This window comes from Hipposideros armiger, unplaced genomic scaffold (genome assembly GCF_001890085.2).
Source record: "Hipposideros armiger isolate ML-2016 unplaced genomic scaffold, ASM189008v1 scaffold_1189, whole genome shotgun sequence".
Taxonomy (NCBI): Eukaryota; Metazoa; Chordata; class Mammalia; order Chiroptera; family Hipposideridae; genus Hipposideros; species Hipposideros armiger.
This window is the reverse complement of record NW_017732539.1, coordinates 228,576-246,043: the sequence shown is the minus strand read 5'-3', so window position 1 is coordinate 246,043 and position 17,468 is coordinate 228,576. Positions and strand designations below refer to the sequence as shown.

At 39.0% G+C, this 17,468-nt stretch overlaps 1 long non-coding RNA gene across 1 annotated transcript in view; it reads right to left on the bottom strand.

Moving 5' to 3' along the window:
- Positions 1–352: 352 nt before the first annotated feature.
- The window catches only part of LOC109376751 (uncharacterized), a 22,271-nt gene continuing 5,155 nt past the window's right edge, over positions 353–17,468 (bottom strand). Inside the window, exons 3-4 of the long non-coding RNA XR_002122776.1 lie at positions 2,871–2,948; positions 353–820 (exon numbers count right to left, since the gene is read on the bottom strand). This is a non-coding gene — a long non-coding RNA (uncharacterized LOC109376751). The remainder of the gene's footprint in view (positions 821–2,870; positions 2,949–17,468) is intronic.

The window sequence follows — 17,468 nt, the reverse complement described above, 5'->3', positions numbered from 1 at the left end:
CATTTCACCTCTCACAAAGTGATAACCCCTCTCCCAATCTATTGCCCCTCTGACACCATATGTATCTGTTACAATTCCATTGACTTTATTCCCCATGCTGTACTCCATATCCTGTGACTATATATATATATTAAATTATAGTTGACATACAATATTATTCAACATCAGCTTCAGGTGTACAGTGTAGTGGTCAAGCCTCTACACCGTCCATGAAGTGGTCTCCCTGATAAGACGTGTGCATCTCACACCCTATATTTACAACATTATTGATTATATTCCCCAAACTGTCTTTCCTATCCCCATGGCAATATTGTAGTTACCAATTTATTCTGTCTAATCCCTTCTCCTTCTCTCTCATCCCTACCCCCCTCCCTTCTAGCAACCGAAATAGCCTCAAATTAGCTTTTGATCTAACCAATAGCCATCACACCCTTCCACACTTTTTCCTGTCAGTGAGGACATTTTCCATTCACCACTCAGGAAATAAGATGCTAACCTAGGACTGATTGCCAGGATGGCATACATCTTATACTAAACCCAGTGGTTAATAAGCGAATGGCACTCCATCTAGCACCATTCATCATTAGGGTTGGCTTAGGAAACATCTCTTCCTATCTACTCAAAATAATATCTGCCAAGTTATTAGTCTTCAGGCGATGTTTACACCCCTACGCTCCCTGATCTGCCCCAAGCTAACCTCTTCTTGATGAATGTAGAGCCTGGCTGCCATCCAATTCCTCAAACCATTCCTGGGAGGTTCACCAAAAGGAGGAAGAAAAAACTAAGTATAATGAACTGTGAAGTCAGGATCTGGGGTTCCCTAGGAAGACAATAACAGAAAAGATTATCCAGATGTTATTTAATTTTTAATATTAATATTTAATTTATTAAAATTAATTCACAATTTATTTCTTTTTTTAATACAAGTTTCTTTTTTGTTTTTAATTCTACTTATAAATCTTTTATTGTACTTACAAAGTTAGCAAAATATGACTCTTAGTTTTAAAGGGACTTTAACTAATATTCTGTTCAATTTAAAGCTTTAAATTTTTAAACTCCTGAATACTTTAAACTCAATTTATAAATGTAGTACATTAAATATCCTTATTAAGAACTTCAAATAACAGACATGCAAAAGAAAAAATCTTCTTGAACACCTAAATTACCCTTTCAAATCTGTAAATTAAACTCATAAAAATAGAAATTTTAAATTTGTATTAAACAACCCCACACTGTATGTATGCATAGTAAAATTTTCACCCCAGTTTACAAGTCTAAATCAATTATTCAGTTACACATTTCACATTGAAATCATAAAGCTGATATGTTACTCTCAAAGGAAAATTCTTTTAAATATTATAAACTCTCAGGATATCAAGCATATATTTAATACAAAATATTAAAACTGTAATTCTCTTAAGCATGTCTAGATTTATTTTCAATTTTCTCAAAGTCAAAACATTCTTATTTGCTAACAAGAGTAATATTATCTAAATGATTTTGAGGTTATGGTCTCAACTAGTGAAGGTTACATAAGAATTAGAGAAAACTACCTAGGAACTTGATCAAGATTCATTTGCAGGCCTTTAATGATTGCTGTGGCAGGGAATTCCAGGGTTTAAACAGGGCAGGTTGCCCACCATCCTGAGTGTAAGCCCTACCAGTATCTTATTTTTTGTCTATTCAAGAAAATTTGCAATCCATGCTACCTTACAGCATGACTGGATTCATCTATTTGGTTCTATTCTGAATCATTTTTATCATTTTCTTAGCTATTAGGTCTACACAGCTTGTAGCTTTGTCTGACTGCACATATCTCTAGAGTCAGCCATGTCATTGTAATGGCATGAACAAAAAGGGTTGGGATGCACACTCTGTGAAAAACAGGGAAAAGGAGTGACTTAGGAAAGCGAAGTATCAGAATCTAGTTAACTAGTGTACTCAGAGGATGCTACTACTGTGTCAAGCTCAGAACCACCACAGCTATGCCCTGAAAACCCATCCTCTTTCATTCAGAAGCATTCCATATTGACACAGCTAGTTAGTAGCAAAGACCAGATACAACCTTAGTAATGATTGGATCTAAAATGTGTAGTCTTGGCCTCCAGAGAGGAGCCCATCATTTAGGGAATGGGATATGGCAGTGAGGGTGCAAAAGGAAATGAATAGAAATAAAAGAGATGGAAAATGAGATGTTCAATGTTTATAGACTTTGCCCCTGAAATTCAGATTGAGGGCTGTGTGTGAGCGTGAGCTCAAGTATGTGCATGTGTATTGGCAATGGGACTTTGGAGATCTAGACATGGCAATAAAACCTTAGGACATGTCTCTATCTTGGAAACAAGTTTAAGAACATTTATCATCAAAGATTACTACAGAGTGAGTATAATAGAGGCTGTCACATAACACTCAGATAAACTAGGTTTTTAAGTTGCTACTAAAAACCCTGTCCCTTAATATCTTAGGGAAAGCATTAAACTAGTTCACATTACTGCTCCACAGGAGAGGGTTCTTTTACAGACAAATCATAACAGGCCTATGACTGTGTACTCATCTCTTAGCCTTCTCTGACCTCTGTGTCTCAAATACTCTAACACTAACTACTATTATAGGAAATACTCTAACCATCTGTGGCAGGGACTCCAGAATTTTAACAGGGCAGATTGTCCACCATTCTGAGTGTCAGTCCTATCATTATCTTATTGTTTTGTCTATTCAAGGAAATTTGCAGCTGCTTGGATTGTAAGAAGTACCATGCCCCTTGCTATATTTCTCGGTAGAGTAAACACTCTTAAAGGATGACAGATACCACGAGTTCAAGCCCAGTCTCAAGTGGGCTGCTCCCATGTGTTTCAAAGTCATACTCTCACCTTCTTGCTTTTCTGTGTCTCCTTTTAATGCCCCCGTCCTCCTTATGTCCTTCCTTCTCACTACTTCGCTGTTGCACTCTTGGAGTAAGAAAGAAAAGGGAAAAGTCCAGTTAATTAATACCATAGTCACTAAGAATCTCTGTTGTAAGGATATGTCCTGGGTTTTCATTTGCCTGACTGTTGCGGTCACTGATTTGGCTTCAACAGGTTCAGCCAATCTCGTCCCTGCTCTGGTCACGGTCTCTCTACCCTTTCTGTCTCCTTTTCTAATCCATTAACTTTGAAACGGCCTCTTACACAAAAGTTATGCCATTTACAAGCTGACTTTCAGCTAAAAATCTATTTTATGTAGAAAGGCCATATAACATCACGATTTAACATGGAAACGCCAAAACTAGAGCCCCTGAATGCAGAGCTCATGCCTATCATGGTCCTAGTTGCATGTCCTTGGTGCTAATCATTTAAACTCTTTGTATTTCCGTTTCACACTGTCAAATGGGGACAATAATAATACCTACCTCATATGTTTACTGGGAAGATTAAATGGGCAAATATATCCAAAGCATTCGGAAGTATGCCAAGTGTATAACTAGTGCTAGCTGAATGTTCATGGCCAGTTTAATTTTATTAGAGCTAGTGCGGACAAACTTTGAGTAAAGAATGTAAACTGTGGGGTGAAAGTGTAATGCAGTGGATTTTCCATTGGTCTAGCTCTCTAGACCTCGAAGCCATGATTAGATGAAAGTCAGCTGTGGATTTGGTTACACTCCATTAGAATGACAAATGTGCAGGAATTATTTCCATTTGGCCCAGATCCTGATATCCTTCCAACAGTGCCCCTTTTCTATGCTCGGAGCTCTCTTTGACTCAAAAATTAAAAGCTGGAGAACCACAGTAGCAACTGAAAGTCAGCTGTGCCCAAGGAAAGAACAGGAGCTAAGTGGCCCAAGAATAGGGGCTGAGGGGCCACAGGTATGTTGATTTGTTCAGTGAGCACCATGTCCTGAGGCCGAGGGATAGCATTGAGTTGCATTTTCCTCAGGGTTTGCTGGGAAGTTGACTCTATGATGCTAGCTTCTCTGGAGGCTGGTTCTTTTGGAATTTAGTTCTTGTAGCATTAACCAGGTTCTAAATTGTGAATTATTCAGAGTAATCTGGTTATGGATGGGGAAAAAAAAATATATATATATATATATATATATATATATATATATATATATATATATATATATATATATATAAAATCCCTGTTTTCTGAGGGCTGGGTCTAACATTTTTGTCCCTTCCAACATTTGACCAAGTAGGAGATTTGGAAATGGAAACCCAGGCGTGCCATCTGGCCAGCTAGCTCTCTTTTTTCATTCCTCTCTAGTGGGTCTTTCCATTGTGTTCCTTGTTGCATCTGCTTGGTGGGTGAATGCTGATCCCAGCCAACACCGCCCCACTCTGTTAGAAATGCCACCCTCATTATCATGTTTAGCTGACAAAGGCTACTGTTCCAGGGCCAGAAGTCCATGCCTTATAATCCTGATTTACACAGATGGCATGTAGGCATGGATTCAGAATTTCTGAGTTAGAAAAGACCAGGCACATCACCTCCACCAGCACTATGCAAAGTAACTTTCTGTGGTGATGAAAATGGTTTATAACCTGTGCTATCAATGTGGTAGCCACTAGCCCCACGTGGCACTTTAAGTTTGAATAGTGTTACTGAGAAAGTGGATTTTGATTTAATTTAATTCACATGTAGGTAGGGGCTATCATATCGAACAACTCAGAACTCTTTACTTATTTCATTGAGAAGCAAACTAAGGCTTAGAGAGAAATGACTCGCCCACAGTCACAGAGCTGGGGCAAGGCAGAGCTGGGATTAGAGGCTGGGTCCACACATTTCCAAAGTTGAGTGCTTTTCCCATTTTATCATCCTGAAACCATGAACACAGTTCTGGAATCCCACTGGCAAAAAAAAAGACACCAGAATCTATATGTTTGTAATATCCAGCTCCCAAGAGACAGTTCTCAAGCTTTACCACCCTCCTGGCACCCTTTCCTTCCTCATCCATCAGGGCATAACAGCATGATGTCTGTGCTGAGTCTGTGGAAAGACTTCACTGAAGGCTGGATTGCACGAAACATTCGGTAGCCTCATCTGCAACCTGACAGATTTTTTTCCCCTTTTTCAGAAATAATGGAGTTCATTCACTTCAGGACCTGCATCAGGGTCCTTCTGGAGAACTCTAGATGGTGAGGTGAAACTGTATTCCTGAATACTTTCCTCCCAGCATCTTCTGGAGTTTGTCAACAGCCTCCGCAAGTCCCAGGATGAATAAGATCCTGAATATTTGGCACATGTTAAAGCAATTTTTTTCCTGTCAAAGTTTTGCTGGCCTCTGGGTAGTTTCTTATCAGAACATTAGTATTTGTTGAAAGATTCATTTAAAAACACTGAAAATTGGCACTCATGCAGAGTACAGCTCCAATCCAGGAAGATTTTCAGCTGCTGAGTAGAGAAGTGCAAAACAAATAAATATATGGGTTTTAAAAAGATTCCTTCTTGTGATTAGATACACGTGAGGTATATCTAATGAGGTGGAATGCCATGAGGTAGAATATTTCTCAGTTATCTAGCTCTTTGGGACACTGAAACCATTCAGGGCCCTTCCCCTTGAAACATGGTCCCCTGCTCTGTATTGACAAGTAGATCAAAACTGAAAGGCACCGAGTGATTACAACGTCCACCTCTTCCCATTGCTTCTTGTTCTTCTGATGGCAGGGCAGAGGGCCCCTACAAATAAATTCAGCCATATCCCTATATTTTCTGTTTCTCTGGCATAATTTTTTCTTCCTGGGAAAATTTCATAGCCAATCCTATTTTTTCCTTGGCATACATTAAGTTCTTGGTCATGTATTTTTTAATATTAAACTTACATGATTATTTTGTGTTGTTTTTCATCACTTTCTGAGAGGTAGGGGTACATGGAGAATAGTTAAACATGCCCTGTGGAATTTATTTCTCAATTAACAGTTCCCTAACTCTGTAGTGGACTCTGAGGGTATCCCCCAAATCATCTTGAGCCAAATGGGATGTTCTGAAAGGGCCTACATAAGGGGAGTTGTTCAGTGGGCATCAAGTTTCAGTTATGTGAGATGAGTAAGCTCTAGAGATCTGCTGACAGCACAGTACCTGTAGTTAATTCTATATTTTACACTTAAGAATTTAAGAGGGTCGATCTCGTGTCAAGTTTCCTTCTCCCCACCAGCCACCCCAACACACACACACACACACACACACACACACACACACACACACACACACCAAAAAACACAAGAAAACTTTGGGAGGTGATAGTTATGTCTGTTGCCTTGATTGTGGTAATGGTTTCACAGGTGGGTATATACATATGTCCAAACTGTGTACATTAAGCAAATATACATTAACATAAACTTGTATATATTAAATATATGCATTTTTGTATATCAATTTACTTTATGAAGTTGTTTAAAAAAAAGAATCTGAAAAGAATGAGACACAGCAGGGACGAACCCACAGTTAAAAGGAAACTGAGTCTCCTCTCAGTTAAAAATATGCAACATATTTCTGCCCCGCTTAGATGTGGAGGATACCATTCTCCTTGCAAAGGTACATATTTATATACGTGAATCTGTGTTTCTTATTTGCAAAGTCAGGGCAGTCGTTTTCTTCCTACTTATGATCGTCTCAGATTCAGATTCAATTTCAGGTGCAAAAACTTGCTTATCTGATGAAGGGGTGAATGGATGACAGCACAGCTGAGAGGATCACTTCACTGGGACAGTGATGACTCAGAATTCTCCATGGACCAACAAACTTGATGAAATAGATTCCATTTTGAACTTAATGGAATGTTATGAAAATGCTGTGCACAAGAGAGTGAACCAGGAGGCTGAGTAAGTTCTGGATCATTTCAGCATGGATAAGCAGTGGAAATAATAATGGGGCGACAGACTGTCTCCTCTCAGTAACCAAGCTTGTGGTCTCAACCTTATGGTCAAAATGGTCTACACAGCAGGTCCAAAGATCTCTGAAGCAGAGCAGGTATTAGCAGGCTTTGGAGTCAGTCAGGCTTGGGTTTCAATACTTCCTCTGGGCAAGTTGCTTATTTTTCTAAGCCTCTGCTTTTCCATCTTTAAAATGCAGATCACAATATTCAGTTTGAAGGATTCTTATAAAAAACTACATATATATATGAATCAGTGCACAGCTTAACATGTCATCATCAAAGTTTGGGCCATAGTTACAAGGTTACGGTAATGTCTATATTTTTTCTAAAATTAATAACTAGCTTTTATAAAATTATATAACATTCATTGGCATTTTTAAAAAATCTGTTTTTTTTAAAAACCTGCTTCTCCAGAACTTTCCAGCCTGTGGGTACAGAAGAGGAAAGTAGCAGTGACATTCAAATTCAAATTCCCCAAATCCTTGTCCTTTTTGCTTAGGCCCTGAGAACTACAATTCCTCAGAGTCCTCTGGAACAACTCTACACCCTCAGGCATTTTTTGGGATCTGTCATGTCTACACTAGACCCAAGAGCCTTAGCGTGACATGGCTGACGTGACATGAGAGGGCTTAAGCTTTCTTTAGTACATAGATAAAAATAATATCTCACCTCCCATCAAAGTTACTTAAATGGATGAAAAATAATCAAATAGTCAAATCATTTTGGAACGTAGTTTTAAAAACTATCAGACTTTTTTCCTCATCTGCTATGCTTCCCAAGGTGATGACACTGCCTCCTGTTAGAATCACCTGCTGTTTGTTCTTTTGCAGTGTGAGGAGCTGTGTTGGCTATTTTGTATTACACACTGCTAGGACAGGGCCTCACATAGTGCTGTTCCGGTCACAGAGCCCTTCAGAAACCAGCCATCTCTACATAAAATGCACACATAAATACATGGTTCCTGGTGCTACATGGCCACTCTGTATACATGCGATTTAATGCACAATCCTAGTTAGTGCCATTCCCATAGATGATGATGTGAATGGAATCCCTTGGCTTGTGCAGTGCACTACCTGTCCAACTACGCACAGTGCTTCTGGACAGGGGGATGGATGGTAAGCTCACCTTTCCTTTTCATGACCTGTCCCCTGGTACCTGTTATACAAACCTCCTTCAGAACTTCTCTCCTGAGTAGAAATTAGCCCATACAAACAGGCTCAGGAATACCTTATGTCCCCAGTATACCAATGGACACAGACATGTTGCACTACCCTCTACTACCGGTAAGAGTCATGAAACAAATGTGCTCCCCTTGTCACCAGAAGAGAAATCTTAGCTGGTGACCCACAGCTGAATGTAGTCTGTAGATGTGCCTTATTTTGTCAGCATGATGTGCTAGGAATGTGGAAACTGAATTTCTTAAAGCAGGGCTTAATTTATACATTTTTACCAGTACTTAAAATTCACTATTGCCTTATTCCATATGCACTTATGTCTAGCCTTTGAAAGCCTTTTAGTCTCCTACACACACATACAACATACACACACATGCGCGCGCACACACACACACACACACACACACACACATGCATACACAAACACACACCACCCTTTTTTCTCTGGCAATTGGGAGGAGAAAACTTAGTCTGTGGGGTTTTTTGCTGCACTGTAACATTCTAGGAAATAAAAATGTCAGAAAACATTTGCTCAAGGTTCTAGGTTGGGGCAATATGCTTTAAAAACTTGTCCTCTGGAAATTTTATTTTTGTGCTCAGCACTGGATTTATACCCAAAAGTGTCTCCCTGCAAAGAGATTGATTTACTAGAATTTTCCAATCCCCTACAGCATTGTAGAATGAAATGCACATAATGAAATTTTTTATAAAGCTACTGTTTATCCTGCACTTATTAAGGAAGAAAAATATTAATGCTAGCTAATATGTTTGCATACATACTATATTTTAGACCCTTTATTGTTATATATAATCTGTGAAATAACCCTACGAGATAGGTACAATCTTGTCCCCATTTTATACAAAACTAATGAACAGGGAGTTTATGAATTTACCTAAGTTCATGCATTAAATAAAAGATCAAGCATATAAACATACAGAGCCTAACTCCAGAATCCACACTCTTAATTCTACTAAGTGTCAGACCCTATTTTTATATCAGCTCATTTAGCTTCAGGAAAACCTGTAAGGTCCATATTACTGCACTCATTTTATACTTTAGAAAATGAAAGTTTAGGAAAATTAAATCGTGTGTCCAAATTCCATATATGTAGTGCTTAACCAGGATTGAAACCTAAGTCTGATTCCAAAGCTTGTGCTCTTAATCACAATGATGTATTCCTTCCTTAATCTCTAGACCTCTGGGTTTATGGCTTCAAGTCTGCCATTAACAAGACATGAAGGAAATGGCCCCCTGTCTCATTTAGAACCTACTCTGACCTATACAACCAGAAGAGGAAAATAAATGCTTTTTGCTCTGCCTCCCACAAAGCCATTCCACTAAACATGGGGCCCTGGAGGAGGTACCTCTAAAGAACAGGGAAAGAATAAGTGCACAAAGGACATCTTCTCATCTTCAGGCCCCATTGAGCTATCCAGGAGGAAAAACGATCTATTCAGAGTGTGATAGATGTGAATCTAAGGGTGAATCATATCGTAAACACTTCCCAGCTGTGGAATGTTGGGGACATTTTCTAACCTCCCTGAACTTCAGGTTCTGTATCAGTCAGCTCTTCCGACAATAATGCTTTGTAACAAAACTCAGTTACAGCAATGGGTCTTTATTCTCATGTTCATAGTTTATAGGTGCACTACAGATTGGCTGATGTTGGCCAGGCTCAATTGAGTGGCTCTGTTTAAAACGGTGAGCTGGGCTTACCCATTCTGTTCTAGACTCAGAATTTCTCTACATGGGTCAATTCTGAGGCTGAGGATGCAGGCATAATAGTTATTTCGGGGTAAAGCTCTTTGCATAACAATGGAAGACGCACAAGAACTCGATTCATGCCTTTGCTTGCATGACAGACACTAAACATTCCATTGGCCAAAGCAAGTCACATGACCAGCCCCAACATCATTAAGGATGAGGAAATACACAAGAGCGGTAAAATATTTGACAAATAATTGAAACAATTATGGTTTCCTTTTATATAAAATGGGGATGATAATTAATTTTAAGAGATGTGATGATAGAATGAAATGACATACATCAATGTATTTATAAGGTCTGAAGAACTATTCAAAAGGAAAGTATTGCAATTATTTTTCCAGAGAGGCATCGATAGTCTGAAGAACGTGTTTCTATCTTGAAAGGAGTTGATATTTTCCCAAACAATAGACCGACTAGGGCCCAAGGATGATAGCTGCTGAGCCCTTTAGAATAACTGGTGAAAATGCCATTTACCGACGATGGGCTATGTCTGCCAGGCTTGGGATTTGATAGTTATTTTAATGTCTTAGGCAATTTAAATGCTGGCAGTAAATATTCCCACATTGCAGTGAACTGGCTAGGTGATGTGAAATTTAAAATTAGCGTTAGGTTAGGCTTCAGGGAGTCAAATCTGACAAAGAGCATGGCTATGCTGAGGGTTCCGTTGGAGTAGCTGGGGGATGAAGACTTAAAATCAAATGGACTATATCAAGCCTTAATAGGAAGGGAGAGCAAATGGGAATAATTCACTCCTTTCTCCATGAATCAAGAGGTGTTCACAGTTCTCTGATGGCTCTTCCGGCACTTTCTGTTCTTACAGTGGGGTTGTAAACTCTTTTCTGGAAGATGAAACTGAGGTACAAACTAGTGAAGGAAATTGATTTCCGACACTCTTAAAGAAAATGGGAAGGATAGAACTGGGGGAACCCTTCTAAACGGGGAGAAAGTGGTCTCTGTAGATCCTTCCACCATAAAGATAAGAGTCTTAGGCTGGTTGAGGTCTTACCCTGCCTCTGTATCCCCAGAGCCCACTTTATACCCATAGCATCCTCCATTCATCTGCAACCAGACAGCAGACCTGAATTTGGATCAGAGCCTGGACTCTAGTCTCAGATTCATACTTAGACAATAAGTGTCTTAGGGCAAGTTTATAACTTCCTAGTGGTTTATCCACAAAGTAGAAGGCGAATGCTAACCTCACAGGTTTGTTCAGTGTACATGAAAGCCTGGGGCAAAATTGGCTCTTGTGTGCTCTCAATAAGTGGTCCAGATAGCTGAGTGGAAGGCAGGGCATTTTGGTGCAGAGTCATGCCTGGGCCTTGTGGGGGCATCAGAATCCCAGGAACTCCTTGCTGGTGGCTCCTCACTAGCTCTGGAGACCAAGTATCATGACTCGTGTCCTGGCCTGAGCCCACCCAGAGAAAACCTCATGAGGATGTAGCCCAGCATCCTGCTAGCCAGGTTTGCTAGGCTGGGAAAAATTTTTATGGCTTTCTTCTTATGTTATTGCTATGTTTTTCATTATTAGTGTTTTTATGCCACCCAAAACTCTTAGCAAAGAGCAAAGAGGAACCTTTAAAAATTCCCAAACCTCACATTTCTGGCAACCTAAAGAAAGAGGACAAGAAAACAAACCTTGATGATGCACAGCCGCAGGAATTAATCCGGGGCTTTGGCTCCAGAGTGTCTTAGTAGTATATCTTCTCTCTCCTCCCCCCCCTCCCCCACTGCTGCCTCCTCTTTCATCTTTGTGCCATATTCTGTCTTCCTCCAAAGGAGCTTTTCCATTTACCTCCACCTACCCTCAAAAAGCTCTCTTGTTCTCCATTCTTCTATTATGCCAGATGCACAGCTAAACCATCAAGCCGGTGCTGCAGAAAAACTAACTCAATCTTCTTACTATTTTTTCTGTTAAGCAGCACCCTCTTCCTTGCTGTGAAGTTTTTCTGCCCTTCTCTCTTTTCTGTTACTTCTGAATATGATAATAAAAATAAAAACTAACCCTTATGAGAGCTTACTATGAACCAGTTACTAGATTTAGTGCTTCAAGTGCATTTTTCCTTTTGTTCTTTACTAACCTAGTACAAGATAAGTATCATTATCTCATTTTAAATTCAAGGAAATAGAGGCCCAGTATGTGTGTATGTGTATTTGTGTGTGTGTGTGTGTGTGTGTGTGTGTGTGTGTGTGTGTACTGAGTTGTAGCTTTAAATGTTTACTCTGTTCCATTATTTAAAAACTTTAAGGACTCCAGTTATAAATATGATAAATCTTCTTATTATTTTCTCTCTAATCTATCTTAACTTTTCCTTTATTTCCATATCCTTTCATTCATCATTCTTATTTTTATTCTTTTGATTGTTTCCTGTGTCTTCTGCAGGGTCTATTTTACATTTGTTTCTTTCACTTTCAACATCATTTCTGTGATGGTTTTGCTTTATCTTAATGACATATTTTTTGAGCCCTGCCAGATCACATCTCATTTCCTCCTTTGCCTTGACATTGTTAGGTTCTAACATTTCTTCTTTGTGATCTTCCTGAATAGAGATGATTACCTCAATTAAGTTTATAATATATATTTTTTTCAATTCATGGAAAAATGCTGAACAAAAGTGTTATCTACACCATGGTTGTAATATTTTCTTGGTAAGCTTGGGGCCTTTCCATATATTTTTCCACTCTAATATCTATCTTCAATGTTAGACCCATTCCTTTATCTTGCTCATTATTGGATAAGTTGGAGGAAATTTCCTTAAGGGAGAAACTTCCCAATATCACAGCCAAATGTTCTCTTCTTTTCTGCTGCTGCAGAGACAGACTGCTTCTTCTCAGTATGGTAGAGTCAGGGGAGGAGGGATGAAGATTTTTGCCACTAGTCCCATTCACATCAATTCTGACACTGGCTTGGTTGTTACAAAAAAGAAGGAAGGAAGGAAGGAAGGAAGGAAGGAAGGAAGGAAGGAAGGAAGGAAGGAAGGAAGGAAGAAAGAAAGAAAAATACTGCTCAGGTTGAGTCCTTTACCTTCTTCAGGAAGTGTGTTTCTGTTGGATGTCCTGACATCTACCTTTAGTTGGCCAGCTCACCACCCTGAAATGCCTTTTTCTCCCGAAAGGCTTTTGCACAATTTTGTTCATTTTTGCAGCACTTACACATATTTTGGAGTCTGCAGGTTATACCTGACATCTAATTTAGCTGAAAATTTGTTTTGTATTGTTTTCTTTGTTCCTTTTGTAAAATATTCAGGAAGCAAAGAAGAAAACTACTGACTTATGCAGCCATATTTATACCAAAAACGTTGTATGTTTTAAAAATAATCTTTTCAGAAACTTGGTGGTTCCTGGATCGCAACTGCTTCAGTATAAAAGGTTAGCATTCATGGTTCTTATGGTAAAGATGAGTGAGAAATAAGAAATCAGCAATAAGAAGTGATATTTCTGTGTACTGTCTTGATTAGGGTCTCTGCAGTTTGGCTCAAACCTAGAAACCTCTATTGGTGTCCACTTGGGCCAAGGGAAATTCACCCATCTTTGTTGGGCCACACCATGGATTTGGCATTACTCCAATCTCTTCTCTCATTGTTTAAATAGGGAAATTGGGATGGTTGTGAGGGTTACCGACAATTCAATTCTAAGTTCTAATTGGGAATGAATACCTGCTCTAACTTTCTGGCAGGTAGTCACCTTTTTGTAAGATTTCACCTCATTGTAAGATTTGTTTGTTTGTTCTTATCCGAATTCACTTGTTTTCAAAGTGGATAGGGGGAGTGGGGAAGCATCCACACAACTCCTCATTAGGCCAATTCCATCTTTCTCTTCTCTATTCATGATTTTCTACTCATATTGTCTGAAGTATAATTGCTGCTCATTTTTGATCAAGGGTGGCTGAATATTTGGTACTTAGAATCGCTTTGTTCTTAGTTTTGGGGTCTGGTTGCCAATTCTGGGACACCAGGCAAAGCCTGAGTCACTTTTTGGAAATGCTTATAAAACACCTATTATGTGCTGGGCCTTGTGCTAGGGGCTAGAGTTCAAATGTGTATCAGTCAGGGTCCCTGCACCAAAGGAATAGCTATTATAGTTTTGTTAGGAAAATAAGAGATGCTAAAATTGTTCTAATGCAGGTGAAGGATGATTGAGCCCCTTGTAGAAGTCACAATGTGCTATGAGAGTTTGGCAGAAGGATTCCAAGTAGTGAAACCATGGAGAAGACAAGATTTGATTTGGGAGATGAAATGAGTAGGTCCCTCATGAATCATTTTCCTCTTCGGCTCATAGGATGCTTGTGTTAGAAGGGCTGTTTCAGATCATTTAATCTCATTCATTTGGGAAATGAGGAGACAGCTCAGAAAATAGTTTCTCTTCCATGATAGTACAGTTAGCATTTGAGCCAAAACTTACTAGGATCTTGACTCGCAGGCCTGGGCTCCTTCTTCTGCATGGTGTGGTCCCCCAAATGTAGCAACACATCCAAGTTCCAAGGTCACTTCTAAACAAAGTACTGGCCATCCTGACCTTGATTAGCTTTCCAGGTCAGATGAGATCAAAGAAATGAGATCTATGTGTGTACCTGAATTTTATTTAAGGACATGTAACCCTTACTTGCTCTTGATGACTTGTCAGAAATAATCAGTCACAGCTCAGTAACTCCCTCTACCAGCTCTTTAAAAGTCTACGAATAAATATGTTCAGTGCCAACCTCCATGTTTACTATACATGGCTTTCATTTCCCACATTTTCTATCAACATGCCCAATATGCTTTGGGCTATTAATGCTTTCTCCTCTTTAATGTGTTCATTATAATTATGCATAAACATTGATGAAAAGTAGCAAAATTTTAAGACAGTACTTCTGCAATGTTATTACTTAACCTTTGCAGAGTGCCTCTGTATTTGCAGAGCACTTATATGCTAATTAACTCTTTTTCACCAGCCCTCTTGGAAGGGTGCCACACTATTTATTTCTAGGCTTTAAGGAATAGACTTTGATAAAAATGACCCTGTAGGACTAGAAGGAACTTGAAGAGATCACAGAAGTATGTGCCTTGCTCTTAGAAAAGCCTGCTTTGAAACTGTTCTGAACTCCCTCCCACCTTCTGATGTTCATTTCTCTCTTCATATTCTCTTCTCCTAAATTCTCTAGGAGCTACTAGTGCCAACTGCTGCCTGTAATCCCTCTTTTTAGGTAGAAATTTGAAGTATGAGCACCTTGCATTTTAATTTTGGCTTCTCAAATCCATCCATTGGAAGTCAGCATCTCCAAAAGGCCATGTTATGAGCCAAGTGGAAAATCATCATGACCTCAGTTCAACAGAGGTCTTAAGCATTGGGTTCTATTAATCCACTTTATGGTATTTTAGATAAAAAACATCATAGAAAACAAATGGGAAGAAAAAAGGAACTTACATTTATGGCTTACCAGTTATGGGCATTCATTTTCTAGACACTTAATACACTTGAATTCCTTTAGTCAACATGACAGCCAAACAAGATAGATATTTGTATCCCTATTTTTAGAAGTGAAAATACTAAAGTTCAAAGACATTCAGTAACTCACCCCAGGCCTGAAGTGATAAACTATAATTTAAAGCAGGATTGGGTTGGCTCCCTCCCAAACTAGGGCTCTTTGTGTTACAGCACTCCTAGGGTTCCTAGGAGCTGTGATAGCACCTTGGGATTGGAAGCTGTAGAGAACCTTTCATGGTTGCCTTCCCAGGATTCAGTTCCCCTTAATCTGGAAAAAGCACCGGAGTTTGATTTGGAGAATCCAACTGCCTCTACTTTCATTCCACACAGACTTTCCCCAGTCCCCACCTCCAAGTTAAAGAAAGATACAGGCATATGTCTGAGAGGCAGCTAATCAGAGCAACTCATTACCCTAACCACAGAGACTAGGTCAGAAATTAAGAAATGATCCACTCCCGGCTAATGAGATCCTGTAGTAGAACAATAATCCCCCACAGATATCTACATCCTAATTCCCAAATCCTGTGACTACATTACCTTCCACGGCAAAAAGGACTTTGCAGGTGTGATTAAATTAGAAATCCTGACATGAGGAGATTATCTTGGATTATTTGAGAGGACCCCAAATAATCATAAGGGTCCTTAAAAGAGGAAGGCAAGAGTCAGTCGAAGTGGATTAGTTTGGTTCTCCAGAGAAACATACACATACATAAATTATATATATAGACAGAGAAACAAATATATATATATATATATATATATATATATAAACTATATATATATATAGAGAGAGAGAGAGAAAATATGTATAAACTTTATATATAAACTATAAATATAGAGAAAATATATATGAAATATATATATATATATATATATATATATATATATATATATATATATATATATATATATATATATATATATATATATAGTATGAGATTTATTATAAATAATTGGCTTATGTGATTGTGCAGATTAAGTTCTGAGATCTGTAGTTGGCAAGCTGGACACCCAGGAGAGTCCATGAACTAGTTCTAGTCCTAGTCTGAAGTCTTGAGAACCAGCAGAGACATCAGTGTAGGTCCAAAAGCTGTGGGTTTGAGAGCCAAGAAGAGCTGAGGATTCAGTTCAAGTCCAAAGACAGGGAAGTACCGTGTCCAAGCTCAAAACAGTCAGACAGGAGGAGTTCCCTCAAGTTGAAGGGAAAGTCAGGTCTTAACTGGATGAAGGCTCCTCACTTCAGGCAGGACAACCTGCTTTACTCAGTCTATGGACTGAAATGTTAACCTCATCCAAAAACATCCTCACAGATATGCCCAGAATAATGTTTGAGTCAATATCTGGGTACCCTGTGGTCCAGTCAAGCTGACACATAAAATTAAGCATCATGCAGAGAATGTTATAGAGCAAATTAATTGAGGCCATTAATGTAATAAAGGTACTACAGGAGGTAATAGCTTCCCACCACTGCTGGTCTCTGATGGTTTCCCCTTAACCTCTTTTAAAGTCTGTTCAAGCCATCTGAGTTGAATCCTGTTTTCTCTCAGGATTCTGATATACTTGGGGGCTAAATGGATAGTACAATTCAGAAAGAATTCCACGTCCTCTAGATTAAGAGTCATTATCACCAGCATGATATACCACAGGATTCTCTACTACTTAACCTTGATTTATTAAGCTGTGAGATTTTTATTTTCTGACCTTGATCCAAGACGTAAGCAGTAATAGAAATGGATGGAAAACATATGGCAAGGCTGCTGCGTCAAGGTGTTACTTAGATACAACAAACCTGGTCCCTTCTCTAGTCAGATAACCTGGAGAAAATCATGTCATCTCTTTGGGACTTCAGATTCCCAATTTTTTTTTTCCTCCTTTAAAAACAATTTATTAGTTTTATGTGCACAAAACAACATAATGCAGATTCCCATTTCTTAAATCAGAGAATTCAATTAGGGAATCTCCCAGGTCACCTGTAACCAGAGGCAAGACCCTTCTCTGAGATACCTATGGTAAAACTGCTGAAAATGTTGCCAAAACACTCATGCTCTGCTGACACTTTATAAGACAAAGAAGGAATCTCTAGGTAAAGAGCTTAAGATTTTTTTTTTTTATTGGGGGATGAGAACAGTGCTGGGGAATTGGGGAAAGGGGAACAGACAAGTTGCTGTCATTTCATTCCTCAGTCTAGTTGTGGAGGACGTTGCTTCACTGG